This window comes from Canis aureus, chromosome 3, assembly GCF_053574225.1.
Source record: "Canis aureus isolate CA01 chromosome 3, VMU_Caureus_v.1.0, whole genome shotgun sequence".
NCBI lineage: Eukaryota > Metazoa > Chordata > Mammalia > Carnivora > Canidae > Canis > Canis aureus.
This window is the reverse complement of record NC_135613.1, coordinates 17,701,903-17,728,907: the sequence shown is the minus strand read 5'-3', so window position 1 is coordinate 17,728,907 and position 27,005 is coordinate 17,701,903. Positions and strand designations below refer to the sequence as shown.

Sequence of the window (27,005 nt, the reverse complement as noted above, 5' to 3'; positions counted from 1 at the left end):
AGGCACCTCTAAGCTCATAATCTCTTACTCCTTTTCACCATTTAACTCCTTACAATTAATTAATTAGTAAATAATGCTGCACTAAACATGTTTGTGTGTGTACATGTGTATTCTTGTCCTCCTTGTTTGCTTAAAGACGTATTACCAGGAGTGAAATTACAGATTTAGAGTATGCAGTTTTTTTTAAAAATCTTTTTTTCCCAAGCATTCTTTCATGTATCTGCTACTCTTGCCTCATCTTACTGATCTGGATTCAATTTTTTTTTGAAGTCATAGAATCAACTACAAACAATAGTACTGCTATTTCCCTGGAGTTTTCCTACAGAGATTACTGTCTGCATGGAATACAAAGTCAATAGGGCCGACTGAAGTTGTATAATACGGCTCTTCTGTTTTATAAACCTCCTAGATTCCATGAGAGGTAAATAGTCTTTCCTATTTTCTGTCTCCAAATACAGTTTCATTTTCAAACTTTAGGGCTGTAGGAGTAATAATCACTCAGAAATTCTGGTCACATCCTAGTGGCTATCTTCCTTTTTTTTTTTTTTTTTTAGGAAGCATTTTTTTTTTTTTTTTAATTTCTGACCCCCATAGAAGAGCCTTGGAAATCATTTTCTTGACACACTTAATTCTTGCTATCTACCTAGGATTTTGGAGCAATCAAGGGTCTCACAGCAGGCTCAAGAGCTGTATAACATTTCCTTTCTAAGCACCTTGCTTAGAATGATAAACCTACCACAGTCCTGAAATCAGGCCATAAGGTTGCTTTAGTATATCTTCTTCATGGTTTAGTGAAATCCATAGATTGAGAACACATAGCCTTCCCCAAGTTCTAATCTGTTTCTGATAGAGTCAGTACATTCATAGTAAACGTATCAATTCACTTCTATTCTAGGGTTAGTTATTAGTCTATGGGGCAGATGTACATTGTATATTGGGATATATAATAATGACAGATAAGTCTCTAAAATGTATGCTTAGGGGGCATCAGGGAGGCTCAGTTGGTTAAGTGTCCACCTTCAATTCAGGTCGTGATCCCAGAATCCTGGGATCAAGCCCTGTGTCAGGCTCCCTGCTCATCAGGGAGCCTATTTCTCCCTCTCCCCACCCCTCTTTTGCTCTCTCTCACTATCCGTCTCTCTCAAATAAATAAATCTTAAAAAAATAAACTGTATGCTTAGTTTACATGGGCTTCTTCTTGTGTAAACAATAATTCATACATGGTAAATAGGCTCCATATTCAGGTAAGCACTTAGCCTTTGAGTACATGTGACTCATATGTACTAGTTTGTCTTGTTGAATCTCTGCTGTTTCTGCTGGATACAGCTGAATCTGCTGCCACTAAGAGCAGACCAGATTCAAAATGAGGAGAATTAAACTTTTTCTCTCACTAGGAGGAGTTAGCAAATACTGCCATGTTTAATTTTTCATAAAATGGAAAAAAAAAAAAAAAAAAAAGGAAGCCTGGGTGGCTCAGCGGTTGGGCGCCTGCCTTCAGCTCAGGTTGTGATCCCAGGGTTAGGGATAGAGTCCTACATCGGGCTCCCTGTGAGGAGCCTGCTTTCTCTCTGCCTGTGTCTCTTCCTCTCTCTCTCAGTCTGTGTCTCTCATGAATAAATAAATACATCTTTTTAAAAAAAATGAGAAAAAAAAAGAAAAGCTATAGTATTAGTCTGGGATTAGTCAGGAAAACAGAACCACCACATATATTATGGGAAAAAGAAGTATACTATATGAACCTGGCTTCCATGAATGTGGGAGAAGTCAAGTTTTGATGGTTTGGAAGCCAGAACATCAGAGTCACAGTCACTAATGACCGAGGCTTGACACAATGGGGCAGTGGGGCAGCCCCTGGGGATGAGGAGCCACTGCATAAAGCACCATCCTACACAATGGGAGCTCACAGAGAGGTCTGTAAAGCTGCCACATCTGGTTGCCAGAGTATTCTTAAAACAATGGCATCTACTTCTCTGCCACCTTCCAAATATCATGCAAATTACTGTCATTGGCAGAGTCTCATGTGAATCCATAGGGGGAAGGAGATTATAGAAATGGACTTCCCAGCCTTGTAAAAGGAATGATGGAAAGGTCAACCTAATGAGTTCCAGAACAGAGACTCTCTTCCTTTGTGCTCTCATAACATCTAATACATGGTTAGCACCATGCAGGCATTCTATAAGTACTGCCCTTCTTTCCATTTCCACAAGATCCCTTTTGAGACTTGTACTCTACTATAATAGGAAACTAGGAAATCAGCCACAATGACCTACCTAAATCCTCAGTGCACCCCTAAGAGATGGAGTCTGTGTGTGATCTGACGTGCTGGAACAGTGCTTCTACCGTACATGTGATCCCTCTCTGGAGCCTGGAATTGCTGTAGTCATGTTGCCTCTCTTTCCAGAAAGAGCGATTTAGTTGGCTTAACATATATCTGTTTAGAATGTAGATACCCTGGAAACAGTGAAATCGTCTATGATGTTAGTCAAAGAGATGTCTCATTGACATTGCTTGCTGACATAAAAGGACTGTCATGAAAAGAGTTAGTGTTAGAAGGGCATAATGAATCTGAAGAATGGTCACTGGGTATTTTGTCAAAGGGTCACTATTTTTGTAAAAGGTCCTCAGACAAGAAGAAGCATCAGATGAATAGGGCCATCAGATTTGAGGTTCATCAGCAGCTAAAGGTTGGTACACAAGCACCTGGGCTCCAGGAAGACAGGAAGAAAGAAAGTGAATATGTCCCTGATGAATGACATTCTGCTTGAAAGTTTGTCTCAGGTTATTCATTCATATTTAAACAGAGTCTACAAACTTAGAAGGAACATCAACTCTTAGATCTGGTATCTTGAACTGAACTAAGGTGGTAGACAAACTGCTAAGTGGCATGAATTCTTTGGCGATCTGCTCACAGATTACAGAATTTGGGTAGAGGGAATCTAGTGTAGGGCTTGGGTGCTTTAGGCTTTTCCTGGTTAGGAAAGCTGCCTACCACCCAAGTGCCCCATTGCAAGGGAGGGTAGGCTGGCAGACACTCTTCCTATCTCTTCTTTCAGGATGATCTGAGAGGCTGAGAGTGGCCTTGCAAAGCTGCAACCAAACAGTTACGATGCCTTACTTAGCAGCTTGGAGCAGCCTATTGTGTGAAGGACAGCTACTGGGGAACCCTTTTCCTCTCTATAAGGTTGTCATCCGACAGCCTCACTTAGTTGTCTCTCAGTTGTTTTAATCAAACCTTTCATTGTTAGTTGATTTAACATTTTCAAGTCTTGCCCTGTATATACATTCAAATTCCACTTTACTTACTTGTACCTATCTAAACAACTAACACCAAGTTCTTGTGTTTTTAGCACATAAGGAAACTTGACGATTAACACAAAGAGTGAGAAGAGAATTTTGCATGCATTTTCTTTCTGCTTTCAGGATTGGTGTCATCTCCACTTTGTTGACTTCCTGTTTCCTAGCATGGAGACATCATCATCATCATCAAAATGATCTCAATGATCATTATCACCCCATGATGGCTGATGGCTATTGAGGACTTACTCAGTGCCCAGGGGCCTTGTAAGTGCTTAGTATGTAATATTGAATTTAGTTCTTAAAAGATCCCTAAGGGTTTACAATTATTGTAACAGGGTAACACCCTGTTACTTGCCCAGGGTCACACCTTAGATGCAAATCCTTGGTTGGAATTCAGTGGGGAAGACTGAGTAGGTCTTGTTTTACTCTTGGTGTATTATGTGACACCTGAAGTTGGTAAACTCAGAAACTAAATGATCTCAGCAACTGTGGGAAAGAGATAAGTTACAAATTCCTTATATTTCTGCTATTTTTTAATCCATAGGTACTAACCTTGTTCTTTTGACTCATTTCATATTTTGATCCTTAAAATACACCAAATTACTCTTTATTATTAATCCTTACAGTATTCTTTAAAAATTTATTTATTTATTTATTCATGAGAGAGAGAGAGAGAGAGAGAGAGATAGGCAGAGGGAGATGCAGGCTCCCTGTGGGGATCCTGATGCAGAACTCGATCCCAAGACCCCAGGATCACTACCTGAGCCAAAGGCAGACATTCAACCACTGAGCCACCCAGGTACCCCTTTACAGTATTCCTTTGATTTTATTCTAACTTTCTTTTCAAAGACATAGGTGCTTCTATGCATGCTTCTGTGTATGTATGCTTCTAAGGGTGATACTATAAATTATTTATTAAATTCTAGTTCACCTTCACACCCAACTCTAAGATCTTCAATAGAAACTTGATTTTCAGGGGCTTTCAGAATAGCATGAGCTACATTAGAAACATGTTTCACAGATCTATGACTCCCTTACATGATGGGATTTTGGACTAAAAGGGCAGGTTGGGAATGAAGAAAGAAAAGAGAGGTATAATAGACAGTAGAGCTACAGAAGAAAACTTTACTAAACAGCCTTGATACAAAGAGAAATAAAAGCCAAATATAAGTATTCTTTGGTTTTCATTGGGGCCCCTATGTCAGAAAATGGGGAGAGGCTCAGACTTGAGCTGAAGATAGTGATGGAGTCTGGAATACTAAAGAGGGGGCTAAGGTTATATGGTTAATTTGTGTCTTGAGATATATGTTCTGGGGAATGTGAAGAGAGGCTGGCTAGGTTAATAAATGTCCCATTTAAATCATCCATAGCACCTCAGTGGGGCCAAGGTCAGGGGACTGAAACAAGATAAAGCCTTTCTTTGCCTCTCTCAACCACGTCTCTTCTCCATTCCAGAAAACCATCTTACAGTCCTTGCATGTCCTGCTCTGTATTTGTGGTTAAAGAAATACAAAAATGCAGGGCCAGCTAGTTTAGAAGGTTTAGAGACAGCTTATCTCATTGAGATACAGTGTTGACGTTTCCAACCATTAACATGTTCACATTTGCATACATTGTGGACCGCTTTTTCCTATGATTTTTACCCTTTTAGTGGCCTAGTTTTGGATTGTCTACTTATAGGAATAGTTTGTAGCATGGTTAGTTATACTGTGCTATTGACTGACTGTCTATGTCCCCTCAAAATTCACAACCCTAAGCCCTGATGTGATGGTACTTGGAGATGGAAGGGGAACCCTCATAATGGGATTAGTGCCCTGATAGAAAGGGACACTTTCTCCTCTTTTGCACTCTCTCATGTGAAGATACAATCAGAAGACAGGCATCTGCAAACTATAAAGTAGACCCTCAAACAACAGGCTGGCATTTTGATCTTGGATGGCCCCACCTCCAGAACTGTGAAAAATAAATATCTGTTATCTAAGCCACCCCATTAGTGGTAATTCATTATGGCAACTCAAACTGACTGAGATACATCATTATGGTTGAAAGTTTTGAAATCTTTACAGGAAAAGAAAGCTTTAATTAAGTCAGTTGAGAAGAGCATAGCATCAGGGAAGTAGTATAGACCTTGAGGTCATACAGGGTTGGGATTGTATCCTTCCCAGTTCCCATAGAGGAAATAGGTGACTTTAGACAAATTGCTTAATTTCTTTGAATATGAATTTCTTAATCAGAAACTCTGGGGATATTGCTCCTGAAAGATTCAGGCCTATAAAATATGTGAATTTCTTAATTCTGAGTTGGTATGTGATAGACCTCAATAAGAAGTAGCTATTCTTCATACCTATGAGAACGACCAGCAGATTTTGTTGGACAACACCATGTGCTGGGGAGGGTGTGGAGAAGCCTGGTGGGAGTGTAATTTGGCACAGCCACTTTGGAAACCTGTTTGGCACTATCCATTAAAGCTAAACATCTGCAGACCCCATAACCAGTAATTCCATCCCGGGTGTATACCCCACAGAAGTGCATACATATGTGGCCCAAAGGACATGTACAGGAATGATCACAGAAACAATATTCACATTTGTCAAAACCCCCAAACCACTCAAATGTCTGTCAAGAGTTGATCCAGCAATGAAAAAAATCAATTATAGCTGAATGTAGCAATTTGGATGAATCTCACAAAGGTAACAGTAAGTGATAGAAGCCAGATGTAAAAGAATACATATGGTGTGATACCATTTGTGTGAAGTTCAAAGGCAAGCAAGCAGAGTCCATGTGTTAGAAGTGAGGAGGAAGTGGCTGATGGCTAAGGGGTGACAAGAAGTCCCAGGAGGCTGGTCACATTCTACATGTTGTTGATCATTTCTTGATCTGATAACAAGAGTGCAGGCACTTTATAAAAATTCTTTGAGACACATTTGTGACTTGTGTCCTTTTCTGTGTATTTTTGTAGTTAATAAAAATTTCATTCCTCTTTATCATTATTAGCAGTCTTTAGAGGTGTTTGCTTTTTCTCTTATTTTTGTGTCCCCTGCTCCAGCCGGAGCCTCGTGCTGTGAAAGCAAATCCCAATGCTCCAGACTCCCTCTGTTGTCAGCTTTTTGCCCACCCCCCTGAGTAATCTCAGAGACAGCACTGTAAAATCAGACTTGACTCCCCTGTACACCAAACTCTTCCTTCGGCAGGGAGGAGACAGCAGCCCTGCCCCTCAGGCGCGCTGCTCTGCCAGCCCCTCAGAGTTCTTGGTTGATTAAACTCTACATCTTGCAGAGCTTGCAAAGTCCAGGATGTTGTTTAGATGTAAGCCAGTGGAGGGAGGCCCTGGTGGAAATGCTCCTAATCAGAAGCGAAGAATACAAGGGGTTGTTCACTGCGTGCTTGGACACAAGTTTATCTGTAGGTCCTTGTAGAAACTAAACTGATGGCTAGAGAGAGATCCTGTTTTTAAGAAGAAGATTGGTTAGCTTTAGAGAAAAAGAAAAGAAAGCCATCTGAGACACTAAGCAAAGTTGGTAGAAATTTCTATGACCTCAATCTCTTCCATTCCCTCAGGGACCCATGTCTTCTATGCGAAAATGTTTGGGCACCTAGTATGTATCTGACTTGGTATGATGCTTATACAAATGTCATCTCAAATAGCATTAGTCCATCTAGATAGCATTGGTCTATACTCCAGATGGGTAAACTGAGTCTCAGGGAGCTTAAGTAAGTTGGACATACAACTCTACTTTTTAAAGATTTTATTTATTTATTCATGAGAGACACACAGAGAGAGGGAGAGACACAGGCAGAGAGAAAAGCGGGCTCCCTGTGGGGAGCCTGATGCAGGACTCAGTCCCGGGATCCCAGGATCACATCCTGAGTGGGAGGATCACACCCTGAGCTCTACCACTGAGCCACCCAGGAGTCCCTGGACATACAACTATTAAAGTAATTCAGGAATAGCTGATTTTTAGATATACCTGTTTGATGGCTATAGTTGACAATCACCAAGAAAATGAGTACAATGAATTTCATACTCAAAGAATTGATGAAACTGATGCTAGGATCATCTCTGCAGAAAGTCAGGGTTAAATCTAGTGGTGATGAAGAGATCTCAGCAAGCAAAAGTTGAATAAGCCAAGAGGAGGCCTCAATGACATCTACATCATTACTTCTCTTAATTTCTGGAAGTTTCATTGTTTGTCATACTCTGATTTCAGGATACAGGTGCTTGTCCTGGGTTCCTGGCCAGGTTGCAGGCTTCCTAGGGTAAGCACATATTCTTACATGGTGTCTAGGCCAGGACTGCACGTGATGATCCCCTCACACCCTGCCATGAGCGTTTGGCAATCAGATTTGGTCATTACCACATCTCAGTGGCCATAAGAAAATGTCATGTATTTGGTCCTTGGTCATTCTCTGTGACCTCTAATATGCCCAGTAATTGTAACCCTTTGGGACATGGTGGGTTTTCTTTTGTCAGACTAGTGGGTAACTGACATTGCCACTCTGTCCATTCATTGTCACAGTCACTGCTCATCAGCTAACTCATTCCTTGAAAGTCTATTGATTAAAGATAAACCACAACAGTGGCCCAAGTGCCTGACTGAGTTGCAGTGCCTCATTTTAGGGCTCCCTGCCAACTCCTTGGGCAGTTCTACTTGCCCAATTAAATACATTGCATCATACTGACTACATTTGCAAAGGCTCCTCTCTCTATTCACCTGTTATTGAGCATTAAAGGCAAACTCAATTTTATGCAGATAAATAGAGTTTAGTGGTAATGTGCCATATGACCTTTGAAGTGACAAGATGACACTAATTTTTAGGGATTCTACGTTCTCAGGCTGTCACTGTTGAGCATGTAACTTGATGAGAAGTGGAGGTCTCTGCATTTTGAGGACGTACTTACAGTTTAACATGCTGTTTCAAATGTAAGGAGGCCCTCTCTTTAATTTTTTTTCACCAGCTTGACAGTTTTTCAAACATATTCACTGTCAGCCCTAACAACCTGTCAACAAATGCCATTATGTGAAAATTGCCAAGATTCACTTGAGGACTGTGAAAAGTGACAGACATGCCACACGGATAAGTTTCTCAAAAACCCAGGGCTGAAACTTTTGAAAGACACTCTGGCCCTTCCAAGGGAAAAATGAACAGTCAGATCTCCAGGAAAAAAAACCCATACACTTGTCATATCAGATATCTGTTTCTTTCCAGGGCAAATTGAGGTGTATGTGAAAGAATAAAACATACAGAGGACAATAGCGGCAGAAAGCCGAGGCTGGGCTGTGTCTCCACTGTTCTCTATAAATCCAAGAAAGGAATGGAAAACTATTTTTTTTCCTTCCCACTGGAGAATTTAAGGGGAGGTTTCCTTCATTTTTTAGGGGGACTGTTTCTGGGGATAGAAGTGGAGAAGAAAGAGTGGCTTAGAGAAAGCAAAGTGGAGCCAACCACAAACCTCAGAAAAATGACAACTTGTCCTAATATTGGTATCGGACATGTCTGGCAGGAAAGTATGGTGTGAGGAGAATATGGTGGTGTAGTACAAAGAGCCTTGGATTTGAAATTAGGGGACTTGTAGTTGAATCCCAACTCTACTATTTAAGCGTTTTCTGGCCTTGAGCATTTTAATTTAGTTTCTCCTGCCTCAGGTTCCTCATCTGTGCACTGGGAATGCACAGTGGTGGATGATACCCACCCCAAAGTGTTGTCATGAGGGGTAAGTGAAGTAATGTATGAATGGGACTTTGCTCAAAAAAATAGAATTGAAATCTGAGACTCAAACTGACTTGGCAAGAGAATGTTTCTGACCTGAAGAGTCATAGATCTCATTTTAGATGTTCACCAGGCTCTTCATTTATAACTGAGGTTTCTGTTTACCTGTGTTCAACTCAAGTGAAATGTTTTGTGTTTTGGATGACATGTCAAACCAAAGGCAACCTGCCCATGAACACTGATGGTGAGAGAGGGAATCAGGTAGCACAGAAGGGAAGGAAGCTGGCTTGGACTGCTGATGGTAGGCTCTTCTATCCAAGTGATGTGTGTCCATTCTTTGATTTGTCCACAGGCCTGGGGCTGCTGAGTTTTGTTGTTATTGTTCGGACATTTTTCTCCTTTTTATTTTAAACTCCAGGGCTTACTATCTGCTTCTGTCTTACATCTGCCTCTCCAGAGATGAGGAATTCTTCCCTAATGAAGAATTCGTGTAGGAGACCATCAAAGGGACCAAGATGACAAAATCCCAAGTCCTTTATAAAGAGAGGGAGGGTTGGACTTCAAGTTTTGAGTGCTTTTTCCTAAGAAAGCTTAAAAAGGAGATATTTAAATAAATTAGGCAAGGATTTTTAGGGATCCAGACTAAAAGGTAGAGTCTGAGGCCTGTGGGCATTTCAATGCTCAGTGTACCTATGTGTTTTCCCCCACGTTCCCCTTCTATGCTTTCAAAGCCACCTTCCTATTTTTAGATATTTCTGGGAGCCCTTTGTAGTTTTAGAGTAGCTTATATTTTCCTGTTATGATTGGGATATCTTCAAAAAGACTTGAAAGTTATTTCCTTTCCTGTGTTTGCTATTTGGACCTTATGTGTTGACACTGTACTAGTGGTTCAGAGGAACATGCTTGATGCTACTCAGGAAGCATTGATCCATTCAGGGGTCTCAAATGCTGATTGGTTGGCAGTTGTTAAGGGCCCTCAATATCCCATATGAAAGTCCAAAGGACAAATACCCTCTGAATGGACTGGGTGTAAAATCCACATTTGCAGGTTTGTGACCTTCTTCTTATGATCTGCACTACTTGTGATTGAATGTGGAAATGGTGGTAATGGTGCAGGGACAAAAGAGAGAAGGGCTGGGAAGATATGAGTATGTGGTCACAGATTTGCCCTTGTAAAGGTTTGTAAAAACCTTGACCCATGTTTATCAGATATGACACATGATGTCCTATTTAATACAGCTCACTCTCTCTGAGCCTCAGTTTCTGCCAACTGTAAAGTAGGGATAATGTGTGTGTTTCAGAGCCCTCAGGGGAATGAACTGACCTGGGGTGTAAGAAAACAAAGTAATCACTCTGTGACTACGTATGGATCTGATTTAGGGGTAGCCATGGTGGTCTTAGCAATTTGTGATGATAATGCTCTTGGAAGCCATTTGACTGGAGAAAAAGGTTAGTATCTAAGACATTCTCTCTTCTGTGAAAGTCGTAAAGTTGCTATTAGTTCTGATGGTGATGATAATGAGGATAGTAATGATAGCTCTAGCTTATTTAGTATTTCCTTTGTGCTGTGTATTCTGCATGTGTAATATCGTTTAGCCTCCCATGTAATCTATCATAAAGAGCTTAGATATATATACCTCTGTTATGCCCTTTCTAATGATGAATAAACTAAGATCCAATTGAGGTTAATACTTTTTTCTCAAGATTTCACAGCTACTAAGTGAAAGAGCTAGTCTGAGACCGAGGCTAGAAACTAGTTCTCAGAGGTAGGTGATTTTCACAAAGTCTAGTACTCAGATTCCTAGAGTCCTTTATGTAGCTGTGGAGTTTTTCCAATTTAAATTTCCCCTGTTCTTCTCTTTGCCATTGTGCCCTTGGGAGCAGAGCCTTCACCTTGATTTTTGGCAGTAACTTCCATTAACTCTAATGGGTGTCTAGCACATCTCCCCCAGCATGTTGAGATGAGATTATTTCCCATCCAATTGTTTTAATGTTGTGGGTGTTGAGTGAGTCTACAAACATTTAACCTTTGGTTTCATTATAAGGCTCAGAGCAGACAGGGTGTGAGGAGAAGATAAACCAGGACACAGATACCAAGAGAAGATGTATTGGAGATGGCTTTATGAGAACACAGTGTATGGAATAATAGAAAAATAATCACAAATGCATTTGAGAAGTGGATGCATCTTTCTTTTTAAACTTTGAACGTTAGATGAATATTGCCAGAATGCAGAATGGAAGATGCTAGAAGAAAAGCAGTGGGGGAAAAAAAAAAGAAAGAAATAAAAGCAGTGGGTGTTGTATAAAATTGCAATAGGAAAGGCCTGTTTATTTTTTTATTATTTAAAAAACGTAATAATATTCCAGAATTTTAGAGTATATCAGGATTTCGTATACACAGTTCTTTTATTTATTTTCTGGCCCTCATGATAATCTTATGTGGTTGAAAGTTCAAGGGTATGGCCTTTGGATGCCTTTGCTTTAAAAAGTTTCACTATTACCACTTACAGGTTTGTGATCTATAGAAAGGTTCTTAATCCTTCTGATAAGAATGACACATTCATACCTCATGAGGTTATCATAGGATTTATGTATATATGTATAATATAATTTAAATATAGATGTAAATATATTAAATATACACATAAAAATTCTATGTGAGAATAGTCATGTGAATATACGATAGCATCTATATCTGTATTTATCTTTCTCTGTCTCTGTACATCTCCATATCCTATATGGGGCTTGACACTAAAAGGTGCTCATTAGATGCTATTATTATAGAAGTATTATTCCTTTTATTCCATATTCTCCATTTAATAGATGAGTAAGCAAAGGCTCAGAAAGGAAACCTGAGCCACCCATGATTATAGAGCCCATTCATGGCAGGGCAAGAACATGAAGATAGGTCTCTGGATTCCCTCTGTCCATTTTTATTGTTTATACAAGTGAAATACATAGTTTGGGAAATGCGATTTTCTAAAAACACACTAAAGTCTCTAGAAAGATGGTCCCAAACCACACTCAACTGGATAAAGCTATTTCTAAGAACATTTCCATAATAGCCCCATAAGGCATGCCTCTCTCCCAGTCTCCTGGCTTATAGTGAAAGCTGCTCTCCCCTCATGCCTGTTCTACCCCGACTGAGAATTGTGCTCCTGAGGCGCCTCAGAGTCCTCAAGCCAGGATGACTGGCTTTCTGAGCTCCTTCCTTCCTTCCTTCCTTCCTTCCTTCCTTCCTTCCTTCCTTCCATCAAGAGGGAGAGAGAGAGGTAGAGGGAGGGGCAGAGACAGGAGTGAGAAGAGCAAGAATCTCAAGCAGGCTCCATGCTGGGCATGATGTGGGGCTCGATCTCACAACCCTGAGATCACGACCTGAGTGGAAACCAAGAGTCAGACACTTAACTGACTGAGCCACCCAGACACCCCAGCAACCTTAGTTTCTTAACTCTTTTGTTTAACTAGATGCTTTTTGTAATACCTTTGTCTCTCTCCAGGGTCCCAGAATGGGTCCCCAAGTAACTGCAAGTTGCCATAGGTAGCTGTTCTCTCACCTTCCTTTCCTCAACATTGCTCTCAGACTACATTTATGGTTTTTGGGTGAATCTTGCCCCAGGATGATATGTTTTCTAGGCCTACTCATGCCCTTGGATCTATGGTCAGCATCAAGGGGATGAATCAACTTTGGTCCTAAAGGCTCCTTTAGGCTTTCAAAGAAATGGACCCCTTGTCCAGTGCCCCAGTCACACACCCTGCCAGGTATATCTGATGTTTTCGTAGAGAAGTTTGTTCCTTGTTCTAAGAATCTTCCTCTAATTGTATTTATCAGACTTGCTTCTGCATTAGAATGCAAGATGGCTTTGAGAGCAGAAGCTCTCATATATTTATACTGTATATAATCTAATATATGAATATATATTTCTAAAAATATTTAATGTTTTATTGCCACCTTAAAGTTCTCCAAGGGTTTTTAAAATTTTTTAATTTAAATTCAATTTAGTTAACATACAATATATTACTAGTTTCAGAAGTAGACTTTAGGATTTCATCAGTTGCCTACAACACTCAGTGCTCATTCCATCAAGTGGCCTTTTTTTTTTTTTTCAAGTGGCCTTTTTAATGCCCATCACCCACTTACCCCATCCTTCACCCACCTTCCCTCCAGCAATCCTCAGTTTGTTTCCTATAGTTAACAGTCTTTTATGCTTTGTCTCCCTCTCTGTTTTTATCTTTATTTTTCCTTCCCTTCCCTTATGTTTATCTGTTTTGTTTCTTAAATTTCACATATGAGTGAAATTATATGGCTTTCACTGTCTTTCTCTGACTGACTTATATCACTTAGCATAATACCCTCTAATTCCATCCAGATGGTTGCAAGTAGGAAGATTTCATTCACCTTACATCTTCTTTATCCATTTGTTTGTTGATGGACATCTGGGCTCTCTCCATATTTTGACTATTGTGGACATTGCTGCTATAAACATTGGGGTGCATGTGCCCCTTTATCACTTTTTTTTTTATCCTTTGGATAAATACCTAGCAGTAAAATTGTTGGGTCCTAGGGTAGTTCTATTTTTAACTTTTGAGGAACCTCGACACTGTTTTCCAGAATGGCTATACCAGTTTGCATTCCCCTCATCAGTGTAAGAGGAATGGTTCCCCTTTCTTCATATCCTCACCAACATCTGTTGTTTTCTGAGTTGTTAATTTTAGCCATTCTGACCAGTGTGTGGTGGTATCTCATTGTAGTTTTGTTTTGTATTTCCCTGATGCTAAGTGATGTTGAGCATTTTTTTTTTTTTCATATGTCTGTTAGCCATTTGTATGCCTTCTTTGGAGAAATGTCTTTTTGTGTCTACTGCCCATTTCTTGATTGGGTTTTTGTGTTTTGGGTATCAAGTTTGATAAGTTCTTTACAGATTTTGGATACTAGTCCTTTATCTAATATGTCATTTGTAAATATCTTCTCCCGTTCTGTAGGTTGCCTTTTAGCTAGGTTGATTATTTCTTTTGCTGTGTACAAGCTTTTTATCCTGGTGAAATCCTAATGGTTAAATTTTGCATTTGTTTCTCTTGCCTTTGGAGTTGTGTCTAGCAAGAAGTTGCTGTGGCCAAGGTCAAAGAGGTTGCTTCCTCTGTTCTCCTTTAGGATATTGATGGATTCCTGTCTCACATTTAGGTCTTTCATCCATTTTGAGTTTATTTTTGTGTATGATGTAAGAAAGTGGTCCAGTTTCAATTTCCTGCATGTGGCTGTCCAATTCCCAACACCATTTATTGAAGGGACTGTCTTTTTTTCCATTGGTTATTCTTTCCTAATTTGTTGAAGATTTGTTGACTGTAGAGTTGAGGGTCCATTTCTGGGTTTTCTATTCGATTCCATTGATCTATGTTTCTGTTTTTGTACCGGTACCATACTGTCTTGATGATTACAGCTTTCTTTTTTTTTTTTTTTTTAAACCTTAATGTTTTTGTTTTTTTTTTATTTATGATAGTCACAGAGAGAGAGAGAGGCAGAGACACAGGCCGAGGGAGAAGCTCCATGCACCGGGAGCCCGACGTGGGATTCGATCCTAGGTCTCCAGGATCGCGCCCTGGGCCAAAGGCAGGCGCCAAACCGCTGCGCCACCCAGGGATCCCTGATTACAGCTTTGTAATACAGCTTGAAGTCAGGCATTGTGATACCACCAGCTTTGGTTTTCTTTTTCAACATTACTCTGGATACTCAGGATCTTTTAGGTTTTGATAGGTGTCAGTGCTTAGTAAATGTCACTTTTTTGAGTTTAAGAATTTCAAAACTGAGAGTAAAAGGAAGATATTAGGAGAAAGAATGGTCATAAAATCAGCTTTGCTTACATTGGGCATATAATATGGAAATCAGAACATACTCATCTTTCTCATTTACTCTAAGTCTGCTTGCTTTAAGAGGGGATTCAGCTCTCTTCCCAGTTTTGGGTAAGTGTGAATGGTCAACCTAATCAGGGGTTTGAGATGGGTATTTGCAGTTTGTGGCTGTATATCAGGCTCACTTTGGAACCCAGAAGCCTGTGGAAAGATCATGGTAATGCTTGTAAGCCCTTCAGAGCTGGTATCTGAGCATGTTATAAAAAGGTTTACATCATGAGTTCTGATGAATGTTATTCATGAGTTCTGATGAGTATTATTAGTGATTTTGTTCAGGGAGGGCAAGTTGCTGAGTAACAATTTAATTTTATGAGACTTAGATTAAACCCTGCTGTATGTGCATATCACTGCCCCTCTTTTCTCAACATAGCAAAGCTCATGATATAAAACATTATGACCCCAAATATTTGGAACTTATTTTCCTGAGACAGAAAGCTGAGATAGATATTTTCTAGTTCTGATGAGCTCAGAAAACATTTGCTATAATGTCAATCTAATCATGCTAATCAAACCAGAAAGTTCTGATTTCAAAGCTTTCCATGTCGTTCTGCTGCTCCTGAGGTAAAGACCATCCTCATTAATGAGGATCGCAGACCCTGATCAGACACCCATGGTTCTGAGGACCTCCTCTGTATATTTCTTCTGCTCCATATTTTTAGGTGTCTGTGTTAAGGGGATCCTGGGGTTGTTTTAATCATACGTGGTAAGATGCACAGACTTGGACTTGACTGTCATGAGGGGGAAGTAAACACTCACAGATCCCTAGAAACAAAAGGTATGCACACATGCACAAAGGCCGTACGGGGAAGACCCAAGCCAGCCTGGAGTCAGAGAGAGTGGGAAGAAAAGGCAAGCAGGAACCTTTGTTGTGGTTACTGAGGGAAGGGATATGTGAGGCAGGGTTAAGAGCCTTAGGATTGGCTCATTTGATTTATTCCAGTGGGCTCTGGGCTATAGGAGTGTCTAGTAGTCTGGCACTTGGCCCTGGGGTGATTCAAGCAGGGGTACAGTGGCCTGAAATGTGGATCAGAGCCTGATCCACCTGTCATGGTGGACTACATTTGTCTACATGGGAAGAAGATGGAACTACTTGAAAAACAAGAATGATCATGTCGAGAACCTAGTGAAAAGATTTACTCAGTAGATATTAGTGAGCACAAATGGCATGGACGATGGTGTGCTAGGCTCTGAAGACTCACTGGGCTACCAATAGCATGAACTTTGCCTCTCAGTGCTTACTGTTTGGTGGAAGGCTAGATTTCCATTCATGGAGAGATCAGAGTGAGGAGAGCAGGATAGCCTGGGATCATGGTATGAGAGTCAGTTCCTCTCTTCCTGGGCCTCTCAGCTAATAGAAAGCAGACTTGAGATCTTGAGTTCCCTAAGAGGGCTATTTTTCTAGAACCTTTTTTTCCCCAGCTACATGCATGGAGAGGAGCATAACCCTTCCTCTTTATGTGTTAGACGGCTCACAAAACAGATGGCAAATCTCTGTCTTGCACAGAGTGGGAGCTGAATAAATGTTGAAAGGATGAACAGATGGATAAATGGAAAACATTATTGGCTTTGGAATTTGCTCTTTGTGCTATTCTGACTCTCTACCTCTTTATTCTCTTCTTCCAGTTAGTTTATAAGACATAATGTTTGTAAGGTGCCCAGCTCAGTGGAAACCTCAAGTAGATATTCAATGAATGACAGTTTCCCTTCTCCTTTGAGTTTTCTGCTTCCTAGCAGCCTTAATGCTTCCTGTCACCAGGCAAGAAAGTGCTGTCTTTGGGTTGCAGCTTGCCAGACTCACTGGTTACCCTAAAGGGCCTGTGGTATCTACACCACTGTTCTATCAGCATCTCATGTCCAATGTCCATGAACAGCCAAGCCATTCTGGGAAACTGAGGAGTGCTGGAGTGAGTGAAAAGAGATATGAAGGTAAATGTGAAGGAAGTCTAGTCTTTTTCCTTTTTAAATAGGCATCCCAGAACTAGGAACTTCTTTACATGATGACACATGCAGCTATGTTGAAGTATCTTCAGCAAGACATAGCATGTTAAAGAATTGGTCCTTGGGCTGTTTATATTCCTGTGGGCCTCCACCATAATTTAATCATTTAGCTGGGTGTTTATATATTTACCTTTATATGTGGATATCTTCAAGGACAATACCGTTTTGTCTCCTGAGGTTGATTTTCCTCCAGTTCGGATCCAAAGAACATTTGTTTAACAACATCACTTACCAATTATGCTCTCACACATTTTTGGTGATGGTTGTTTTCATTCTTATGGATAAGGAAACAGAAATTCAGAAAGGGTAAATGACTTGCTTGAGGCCACACAGCCAGAATTCAAATCCCAATTTGCTTATTTTAAATTCTGATCTACTTCACTTTTGAGCTTAGTATGGCTACGTATTCTGTCTTGTTGTTGACTTTTATTTGTCCTATTATTGGCTGTGGGTAACTCTCTCAATCAGTCATCAGAAGAACCCCTGCAGTTATTTGGAACCTGTAGTATTTCTGATGCAGAGCAGGACTTGGGGAGAAGAGACACACAGCCATTCCTTTGAGATCTCATCATTCTTTTTTTTTTTTTTTTTTAAGACTTTACTTATTTATTCATGAGAGACACACACACACACACAGAGAGAGAGAGAAAGGCACAGACATAGGCAGAAGGAGAAGCAGGCTCCCTTCAGGGAGCCTGATGTGGGACTCCATCCCAGGACCCCGGATCAAGCCCTGAGCTGAAGGCAGGTGCTCTACTGCTAAACCACCTAGGCATCCCGAAATCTTATCCATTCTTTTTTTTTTTTTTTTAAATCTTATCCATTCTTGATGTGGCTATTGACCAAGCACCTACTCTTTACTCTTGTCTCCTGCAAGTCCTGGGAGCTGGGGATGTAGCACTAAATAAGGCTGTATGACTCCATCTCAGGGAGCTAATATTCTCTGATGGGGGCACATGATAATAAAGTAAACAAATGAATAAAGAAAGGTAATTTTGATCCGTGCTAAGGGCTTCAGTGAAATAGGGAACTAAGGAAGGGTTTCAGTGTGGCTGAGAACTCTGTTAAATGGAGTGGACAGAGAGAAGTGACATTTAAGCCACGCCTGGGAGGATGAATGATTAACCAGTATGGGCCAATGTAGGGAAAAGCATTCCAGTTACAGGGAAGAGCACTAGAAAGGCCCAGAGGTTAGGACTTTGTCTTAAGGAGTTTTGTTCTATTGGTAAGACCTGACAAAGGAGTCCAGGCAGACAGTGTATTCTACCTGAGGGAGTCTGCTGGGTAGATAGTCTCCTAGTGACCAGCCAAACTTCTAGAATGACAGATTATTGCAAACCCTGAGATTTATGCACCTGAAAGGGTGGTAAGGCTGGCAAATGCCAAGAATTCTGTGTGTGTCTGGAAGCACTGAAAGCTGAGGTCAGCCCCAGAGCACAGAAGCCTCTTTCCGTCTGCCTGGGGCAGTGGCAGACAGCACGAGTCCATCATTTCTGTTGCACTGCCAGCAGTAAATCGCAGCTGGTTATTGCTAAATTCTGGGATTTGCTTCTTGGAGAAAAATAATTAACACTGGCAGGAGTTTGATTGCATTAATTCACAGAAAGAAACACCCAAATGATAAATCCATAGTGGGAGAACTGCCCATATGTTACAGATTGGCTTAACATGGTTGAGGCATTAAATAAAAGAAGTCTGGGAAACAAAAACCTTTATCAGCTTTATTAGCATTGAACTCTGTGGCTTCCACTGGGGCTGACACACTTAATTAAAGATGTTCTGGTCTAATTAGGTTGCACATCAAATATACAAATACGAGCTTTTAAAAAGCCCAGCGATTGGAGTTTGGATTCCCTCTGGTATGCATATTTATTTCATTCCAACACCAGAACCTTCTCCAGTGAGATCTGGACACTGTCGGGCAGTTCCATCCCGTCTGGAAGGAGTAGGCATGAGGCTCTTTGTGATGAACCTCTTTGCATCCAGAGGAAACTAGAGAAAGCAGACTTGGTCTTTGTTCCTTTTTCTTAAGAAGAAAGATGCATTTTGAAGAATTCATCCAGAGAGCTATTTTAGCCAGAGTTTTAACATAAAATTTTTTGGGCTATTTAGATCACCAGTTACCACCATCTTCATCATTAACATCATCATCATCATCTTAATCACAATCATTACCCTTTACTGAGAGCCTGATTGGTGTTGGTTGCTAGTTTACTTACACTGTCATGGCTTTGGGAAAATAATTTAATATCACTCGTCTTGGTTATCTGTTTCTGTGTAACTAATTACCCCCAAGATGAGCGGCCAAAAAGAACTAACATTAATTTTTTCACAATTTCTGTACATCAGGAATCTGAACATGGATGGATGAGCTGGGTCCTCTGTTTCAGCTGTGAGCCAGGCCTGTGGTCTCATCTAAGGCCTTGAGTTGGAGAAGATCCACTTCCAAGTTTTGTTGGCAGGACTCATTTCCTCATGGCCTGTCAGAATGAGCATCTCAGTTCCTCAGTGGCTATTGCCTAATGAGCATCTTGTTCTTCATGTGGCCTCCCTTAGTTCCTTGCCACATGAGACTCTGTAGGGTGCCTCAGAGGGAGTGAGATGGATATCCAAGATGGAAACCAGAGTGTTTTTATAAACTAATCTCAGAAATCATATTAAGTCTGACCCAGAGCCAAGGGGAAAGGATTGTACAAAAGTGTGACTACTAGGAGTCAGGGTCACGGTTGCCATCTTAGAGGTTGCCCACCACAACAATCTTCTGATTTTTCAGTTGTCAAATGAGGCAGCATTAGTGTCTACCTTGGGGGTTGTTGTTCAAAGTAAACATAATAAATTTGAACAGTAGCTGGTACATAGTAAGTTTTTTTTTTTTTTTTTTTTTTTTGTAAACGATAGCTATTGCTATTGTCTTACAGTCCTTCAAGTGACACTGTGGGTTAAATAGAAACGTTCCATTCTAGAGATGAAGAAACAGAAACTTAAAAAGACAACATGTCTATGATCACGAGTACTCTCTTATACTCTGCCTTGAAAATTCTCCACCTTTCTGAACTTTGATCTCTCTCTTCAGTTCAGTGATACTGCCATGCTTTGTCAGTTTCCTGTCCTATGCTGTAGTCCAGAAAGTGCCTCCAGGTAGGAGCCTGGGGCAATTATAGGGCTTATCTCATCTATTTCTGTGATACTTGCTGTTATTTGTCTGAAAACCATCATTTCATGTGTCCTCGCCCATTTTTTCCGCTGTTGATGGCTGTGTAGAATGTCTAATGCTAGTTACTCCAACATGGATAAGGGTGGAAATTATCTTCATCAATTCAATTTTTTTAAAGTATGTATAGTTTTACATTTTGTATATCAACTTCATTTAATATAAGGAAGGAAATGAGACTGTTCAAGTAAATGTGGGGCATATCCATTGAGGAAACCAGAAAAGATCGACACTTAGGGCTTCTTGAGCTCTTTCCCACTCTTCCTCAGATTTATCTGGGGCTTATGGCTGCCTCTGCCCTCAAACACTTGTTTCCTAAGTATTAAACACACAATGCTCAAATCTAGTTATGAGTCCAACTCTGGAGAACGAGAGCCTGCAAAACACTTTTGTGCTGTAAGCATCCCATCTCAGGGTAGACAATAAAGTATTTAGGAAGGGTTATTATATTTTTTTCTAGGAGAGTGTTTCTTAGGGCTTCATTAACACATGGACTCCACTAAAAATGCTGTTGTTTGGCTAAGGTTTTAAGTTCTAGTCTCTACATGTTTTCAGTTTACCTGTTGTAGCAGATGATAGACATCTGTTCAGTGTTCTGGGAAAATCTGGTGGTGAATGAATTTACCTTAATGCATGAGGGACAGAAAGAAAGCTGAGGCTGGGTATCCAGAGATGTCTCTGTGTTAGTCATCCTGAAGGACAGGCCTTCCCTTGCCTGGGAACCAGTGGAGTGGGATGCGAGCAGTGGGTGCTTCGACAGCCACTCCGCTCCCCTGTGCCAGGCTCCAGGGCAAGTTCCTGGCCAAACTGGGGACCAAGAAGTTCTCTGTCTTCTTTCTTTTGCAGCAATATTGTGCCCTGTTAATTCATGTGAACCTTGCTTGCCCTGGAGTCCTCTGAGATGCTTCACTGGACCTGTCCATTCAGGCCCATCTGAAGAATTATCTGACCCCACCCTGCCCGCATTCAAAACTAAACTGCCCATTGTTTTATTCTCACAGGGCCCCGAGAGCTGGCAGCTGTAAATATGTGATTTTCCATGCACTTGTCTATTTAGTGTCTGTGTCTTCTGTTAGATGAGAGGTTCCACCGGCACTGTTCATTGGTGTAGCCCCCTGCCCAGCAGAGGAGCCGGTACGCCATTGGCAGCCAGGGTCCTGTTGCACTTTGAGTAAAGGAAGGAAGGGATGGAGTCCGCTGTACTTGAGTGTTCTCTGAAGACCTAACTCAAGTTTAGATGGGTCTGATCTTAGCCCACTACCTCAGGGATTTTTACAAGTGGCTTTACTTCTCAGAAGGTGTTCAACAGGGAAGAAGATCTGCCTCGGTAGTTGTGGATCTTGCTGTTGTCACTGTGAGTTTAGAAATGAAAACGTGTCTAGTGGAGGACTGGTTATTGGTATTTGGTTTATGTTTAGTAGAATATGGAGAAATTTTCATTCTTAAGTGTCTCATGTCATCATCTTAAAGAATTAACTGTGATGTAGAGTAGTCTAAAGTGCTCCAAGTTTGGAATAAGTCAAAATCTAGGTTTGTGTTTGGGCTTAATCACTTACCAGCTTCATGTCTTTGTTAGTTACTTCTTTGAGCCTTGGTTCCCTTGTCTGTAAAATGGGGCTAATATTATCTCCTACCTTATGGGGTTGCAGTGGGAGTGAGTGAGTAGAGAGACTGGAGAGAATTAATAGAGTACTTTGGTATGCAGTAGGTGCTCACTGAGGGGTTGTTATACTATAACCAGTAATCTCAGACGCATCAGTGCCCTCAGAGAGCTGTTGGGCATTCAACATTAGAGATGGAGATTTTGAAATGGTTTAGAATGCAGGAGTGCCACATAGATTTCTTACTGTGTTCCAAATCTTATTTCACAATAGTAGCTGCCTGTAGATTTGTTCTGAGAGGGATTCTGAGGTTGCCTGTAGGCTTGAGCGAAAGGGTGCCATGATGGATTAGTGGTCGCTGCCCTGTTAACAGTGGCACTTCACATGTCATACACTGATGATCTCTTGAGTTTTCTTAGTGAAACTTTTCTGGTTGTCCAGAAGTGGAATGAAGGAGGAGGGATTCAGGAATTAAATGAGGCAAGAAGGAGAGGGAGGTTTGGGCATGCCTTCTCCAGGGAGATGCTGTGTCCCAGCCCATCCTGACTACATGTCCCCAAGATGGCTCACCAGGGTTGCTGAGTTCCTCCCCAACAGAAGAGAGGGTCCTGGCCAGTCTCTGTGTTTAATGATCCCCTCTTTGTTGCCCTGCGCTTGCTTGCCTCTAATGTGGACTCTGAATGTGTTTGCTCAGTTTCAAGGCTCATTAGGCAGGCCATATTTGGCTTTCTTTAAAGAGCAACCAGTTGCTTTTTGGACAGTGGTCAGCAACCTTTCACTTTGATACTCCTCACCCTGGTGCTGGGCATCACTCCTCATTGATTCTTAATGAAATGGAATTTTTTTTTTCTCCCAGAGGTGGTTGCCCCTTACATCAGCCCTGCGGATGACCTGCAATTATTAACTAACGGAATGAAATGGTGATTGGGGAAAAGTGGACAAAAAGCTGGAGATATTCTGTGGAAAGGACCCCTAAGTAGAATGACTTCCAAAGCCTTATCCCAGTGAGAGGAAGTGAAATAATGCATGCAGAAATGCTTGGGAATTAAAATTACCATGGAAATGCTTACTATTTTGCTGTTTTTCCCCTAGAGGTTAAAAAAAAATGACTTCTGGTGCTTCTTTGCAGGACAGGCTTCTAACTTTCAGATATTCTCTAAATGTCATTGCTTCCAAAATCCCTTCCCAACCACTCTTTGAAAAGTAGACCTGTACCCGGTCCTTGTCAATCACACCATCTGGTTTTCCTCTCATAGCAACTATCAACATCTGAAGTACTGGGCTGCAGATGTGACTAGCATCTCATTGCCTTCTTTTGTCTTCTCAACTCCAGGACCCACAAAGGGGGCAGTGTCTATCTAGTTCACCAGTCTGTCCCCAATACTAGTAGGTGACTGGCACACAGTAAGTGCTCAGTAAATATCTGCTGATTAAATATTTTGGAATAAAACATGATATAGGAACAGGATTAGTGGGATTGCAATAAATGCAGTCATTGGTTTGTGTCCTGGTTTCATGTCTTATTAGCTGTGTGATGTTAGGAACATTCCCTAGCTGCATATTTAAAGAAAGAGGAAAACCAAAGAGGAAGAGATGACTATAAATCACTGCATGCAGTGCCTATGACAGGTTAGTCCTTTACAAATATGAGCTATTATTATTAAAATGAGTGACTCTTAATTCATCCCCTTACTCATTCATTCAGTGGTAATTGACCGAGTATTTATTCAGTATGTGCCAGGGGGATTTTCCCTAGGCCCACAGATGTGCTGGCTTTTGTTTCTTTTTGTCCAGCTTCTTTGCCCCATTCCAGGCCTAGTTCATCTGGTTTAGGAGCAGCTTTAGCCTTTCCTCCCAATACATAGTGGTTTGTTAAGTCCTTCATCTCCAAATGAGAGGTATTGAATTAGAAAAAAAGTAGTTCCCTTTATAAGACAAACAGCACTGGGAGAACAGGCAGGACCTTGTTAACTAGAAGAGTATGGGCTCAATAAATAAGCAAAGGGATACTTGTGGCTTCAACCATACTGAGATTTAGACCCAGATCAAAGACTCCTTTAATGAGTGCCTACTGCATACTAGATTACTGTACACTTAGACATTCTCATTTTTATTTCAGATTTTCATCCTGATACCCTCTCCCATCTTATTCTAAAATCAAGAAGTTACCGTCTTCTCTGATAATCCAGAGCCTGCTTGCCTTTTGACCCCCAGGTCACATCCCTTGTCTTCCCCAATGATGACAACTTCTCTTTTCTTTGAATTCCCCTACCATTTTATTTTCACCCTTCATGTGGTAATTTATGAGACTTAAACTCTCAGTTTCCTGTTGACATTAAACAGAGAAATGGAGAGGAATATGTGTTGGCAGCTCTGTCAAATCTGGAAAGAGGGCAGCACAAGGGAGTTTCTGTAATTTCCACTATTCTTCCTCCATCGCCAACATTATGAATTTACCTGGAGTTTGTGGGGATATCTTATGGTGACCAAATTCACAAGAGACTATTATATACATGAGAGGCAGTGTATTTATTTATTGTGGGAGTTCCATTGCCACAGGGACAGGAATACTTGCCCTCCATGTCTAGAACTATCTCTGGGGCTCCTTACTCTTTGCAACGTGCCACTATGTCCAGATGCCCCTTTTCAGCAAATGCACCATTACTCTTCCAGGTGCTCCAGCCTGTCCTTGAGGACTCATTTTTGACGTGTTTCTCTTCCTTGCTCCCTACATCCAAATGGTCACAAGCTCCACAAATTCAGACTCCCAGATGTCTCTTGAGATGGCTCACTTCCTTCTATCCTCACCTGCACTCTCCCAAGTTTAGACTCCCATTACCTCCATGACCACATCGCCTTCTAAATCTCATCTTCTTTCACTCCCACTGGCCTTCCACACCACTCTGAAATTCAGCCTGGGGAATAAGGCCAACCACGAACTTCTGTTAAGTCTTTGAAATGAACTGTTGCTCCCTCTGTCTGAAAGATTAATGTCCCCAGCAGATGAGTCAAACATTCAACTTGTGTTCTCATCTCGCCTTTCTTGCTGATCACAGATCCAGACCCTTTCAGTTTGGAATCTATTTCCCTCCCAGGGATGCTCTTTTCTCTTTTCTTCTTGGCCACCACATGTATGAACAATTCATACTAGACCCCAGAACCTAAAATGCTCTTCCTGAATACTCTCTTAAGACACAGCTTTCTATCTTGTCTGCCTCTTTAATGTAGCAGAAAGAAATTAGTGTCCAAGACAGCTCATTATTAATGTCTTTGGACTGAATCCTGGCTATGAAAGGAGAATAGGAGGCTCTTTCTAAGGCTCTGGTTTCAGACGTGTAAGAGAATGTTCTCTAGCAGAAACATGCCCTAAAGACAGCTATTTTCTAGCGAGGATGCTAGGCAAAGACACCATGGGTAGGTTCCTTCTCTAGGGGCCCTATTCCCTGCCAGAGCACACATCTGAGGGGACTTAACTCCTCTCCTAGAATAAAGAGGAAAAAAAAGCCTGGAAATGCATCTCCATTTACTTGACAGAATTCTGGAAGACCACTGATGCTCTTCTGGACAAGTGACAAATTCTACAAATCTATGATTACCTTACCACCTGGACCAAACTCTTACCATTCTGATTTTCTCCCTTCCAGATACCATCTGCTACCCGACAAACTGGTGAGGCCATTATTATATACCCCATTTTTAAAATGATGAACTTAGGATAAAATAAGGAAGATTAAGACATATTCATGATTGTTTCCCAATTAGTGTCAGAGCCAAGATTTGAATCTACATCTCTGAGTCTGTAACACACTACTTCTATCTGTTTGATCACCATGATTCCAAAAATAAAGAAAATAAAACAATTAGTCATTTAAACAACTTTTAAACATGACCTTTAAATAACTTTCCTAATTTCTTCACTCTGGGATGTTTACAGAGAACATTTTACACTTTTCAGGAGGAATTCAGAGACTGTGTAGGACACATTGACTCCATTCATTCTCCAACACAAAGTGCCAGAATCTGTTTCTGGGAGGAGAAAAGAGAAGAGGAGAAGAATTCAAAGAAGGGCAACTGCTGAAAGAACTTAAAATTTTTAAAACTATAAAACAGCACATGCTCATTGTACCTGTTTTAGATAAAACAGAAAAGTATAAAAAGCAACACGCTCAATACTTAACACTAAATACTAAAATGTTGTGGGCATCTATTATTTATCTACTCAGCCTCTCATCCTTATTTTTCCCTCCTGCCTTGGGAAACTGAGCCTTCATTTTCTCTGCTAGTCTCTTTTCGTACTCTAACATTATGGTTTCCATGGAAACTTCCACTGTGTTCCATGCTTCCTTATACCTCTTGTGCTGCCCCCTACAGGCCACAGGGGATTGGTTCAGGAGGAGCGCCTGACCCAACATCAGCTAATCACAGCTCTTCCCTTGGATTTTTAAATGTGAGGTCAGAAAGAGCATCTGTCTTCTTCTAGGAGCAGAAAGTATGAGGCAAAACAAAACAAAACAAATAAAAAAATACTCAATACTTCTATTTCTACAGGTTGGTAAAAATCAATTTCTGGCAATCAGGAATAATAATGGCTGCCTGGGTTTAATGCCTTTTTAACTCTTTACCAGCTATGTGGCTTGGACAGGATAATTTTGCCTTGCTTAGCCTCAGTTTCTTCATCCATAAAGTAGTATTGTTCTGAGGATTTAATTAGTCACTAAATGTAAAGTGCTTAGATCATCAGTGTGTATGCAGTAATCATTCTGTAAGTATTTATGGTTAGCAGTAGTGGCAGTAGTACTAGCAGTTGTAATGAGGATGGCAGTATTACATGCAGAAAAATGTAGACAGCAGAGTGGACGAGAGAATCTGGGTGGCATTCACGCCTCTTGGTTCAACTTTGTTTCAAAGATCTGCTGAAAATTTTTTCTCCTCAGGGTTGGTCTTTCAAACTGTTGTGAGATTCTGGGAGTCTAAATATCCATTTTTATCTGATCTGGGTTACTTGAGCTTCTTATACTTGCCACAAAGTGTCCAATAACTAAATTTATTGGCACTTAACATGTTTAATATAAATGAGCTGATAATGAAAGTAATATGACACATACCTCTGTCCATTAATTAGAAATAATAAAATTTAACATCTTATTATTTTTGCTTCAGATTTTTATATTTAGAATTATTATTATGCTATAAAATGTGAAATATTGGTAAAGCCTCCTTTGTACCCCTACCAGCCACATTGCCCTCCTCTCCTTCCCAAAGAAAGCTACTGTCTTGGCAAATAT

General features: G+C 40.8%; 1 long non-coding RNA gene across 12 annotated transcripts in view; it reads left to right on the top strand.

Moving 5' to 3' along the window:
• LOC144310200 (uncharacterized) overlaps nt 1–27,005 on the top strand; it is an 807,232-nt gene that overhangs the window by 88,434 nt on the left and 691,793 nt on the right. For 6 of the 12 annotated variants that reach the window (XR_013375879.1, XR_013375880.1, XR_013375885.1 and 3 more), the window contains 5 exons: nt 3,421–3,561; nt 20,966–22,200; nt 22,577–23,349; nt 25,255–25,389; nt 25,676–26,268. The exons of 3 other annotated variants lie outside the window; for them this stretch is intronic. This is a non-coding gene — a long non-coding RNA (uncharacterized LOC144310200). The remainder of the gene's footprint in view (nt 1–3,420; nt 3,562–20,965; nt 22,201–22,576; nt 23,350–25,254; nt 25,390–25,675; nt 26,269–27,005) is intronic. 3 more of the 12 variants (XR_013375891.1, XR_013375889.1, XR_013375882.1) reach the window with 2 other exon arrangements.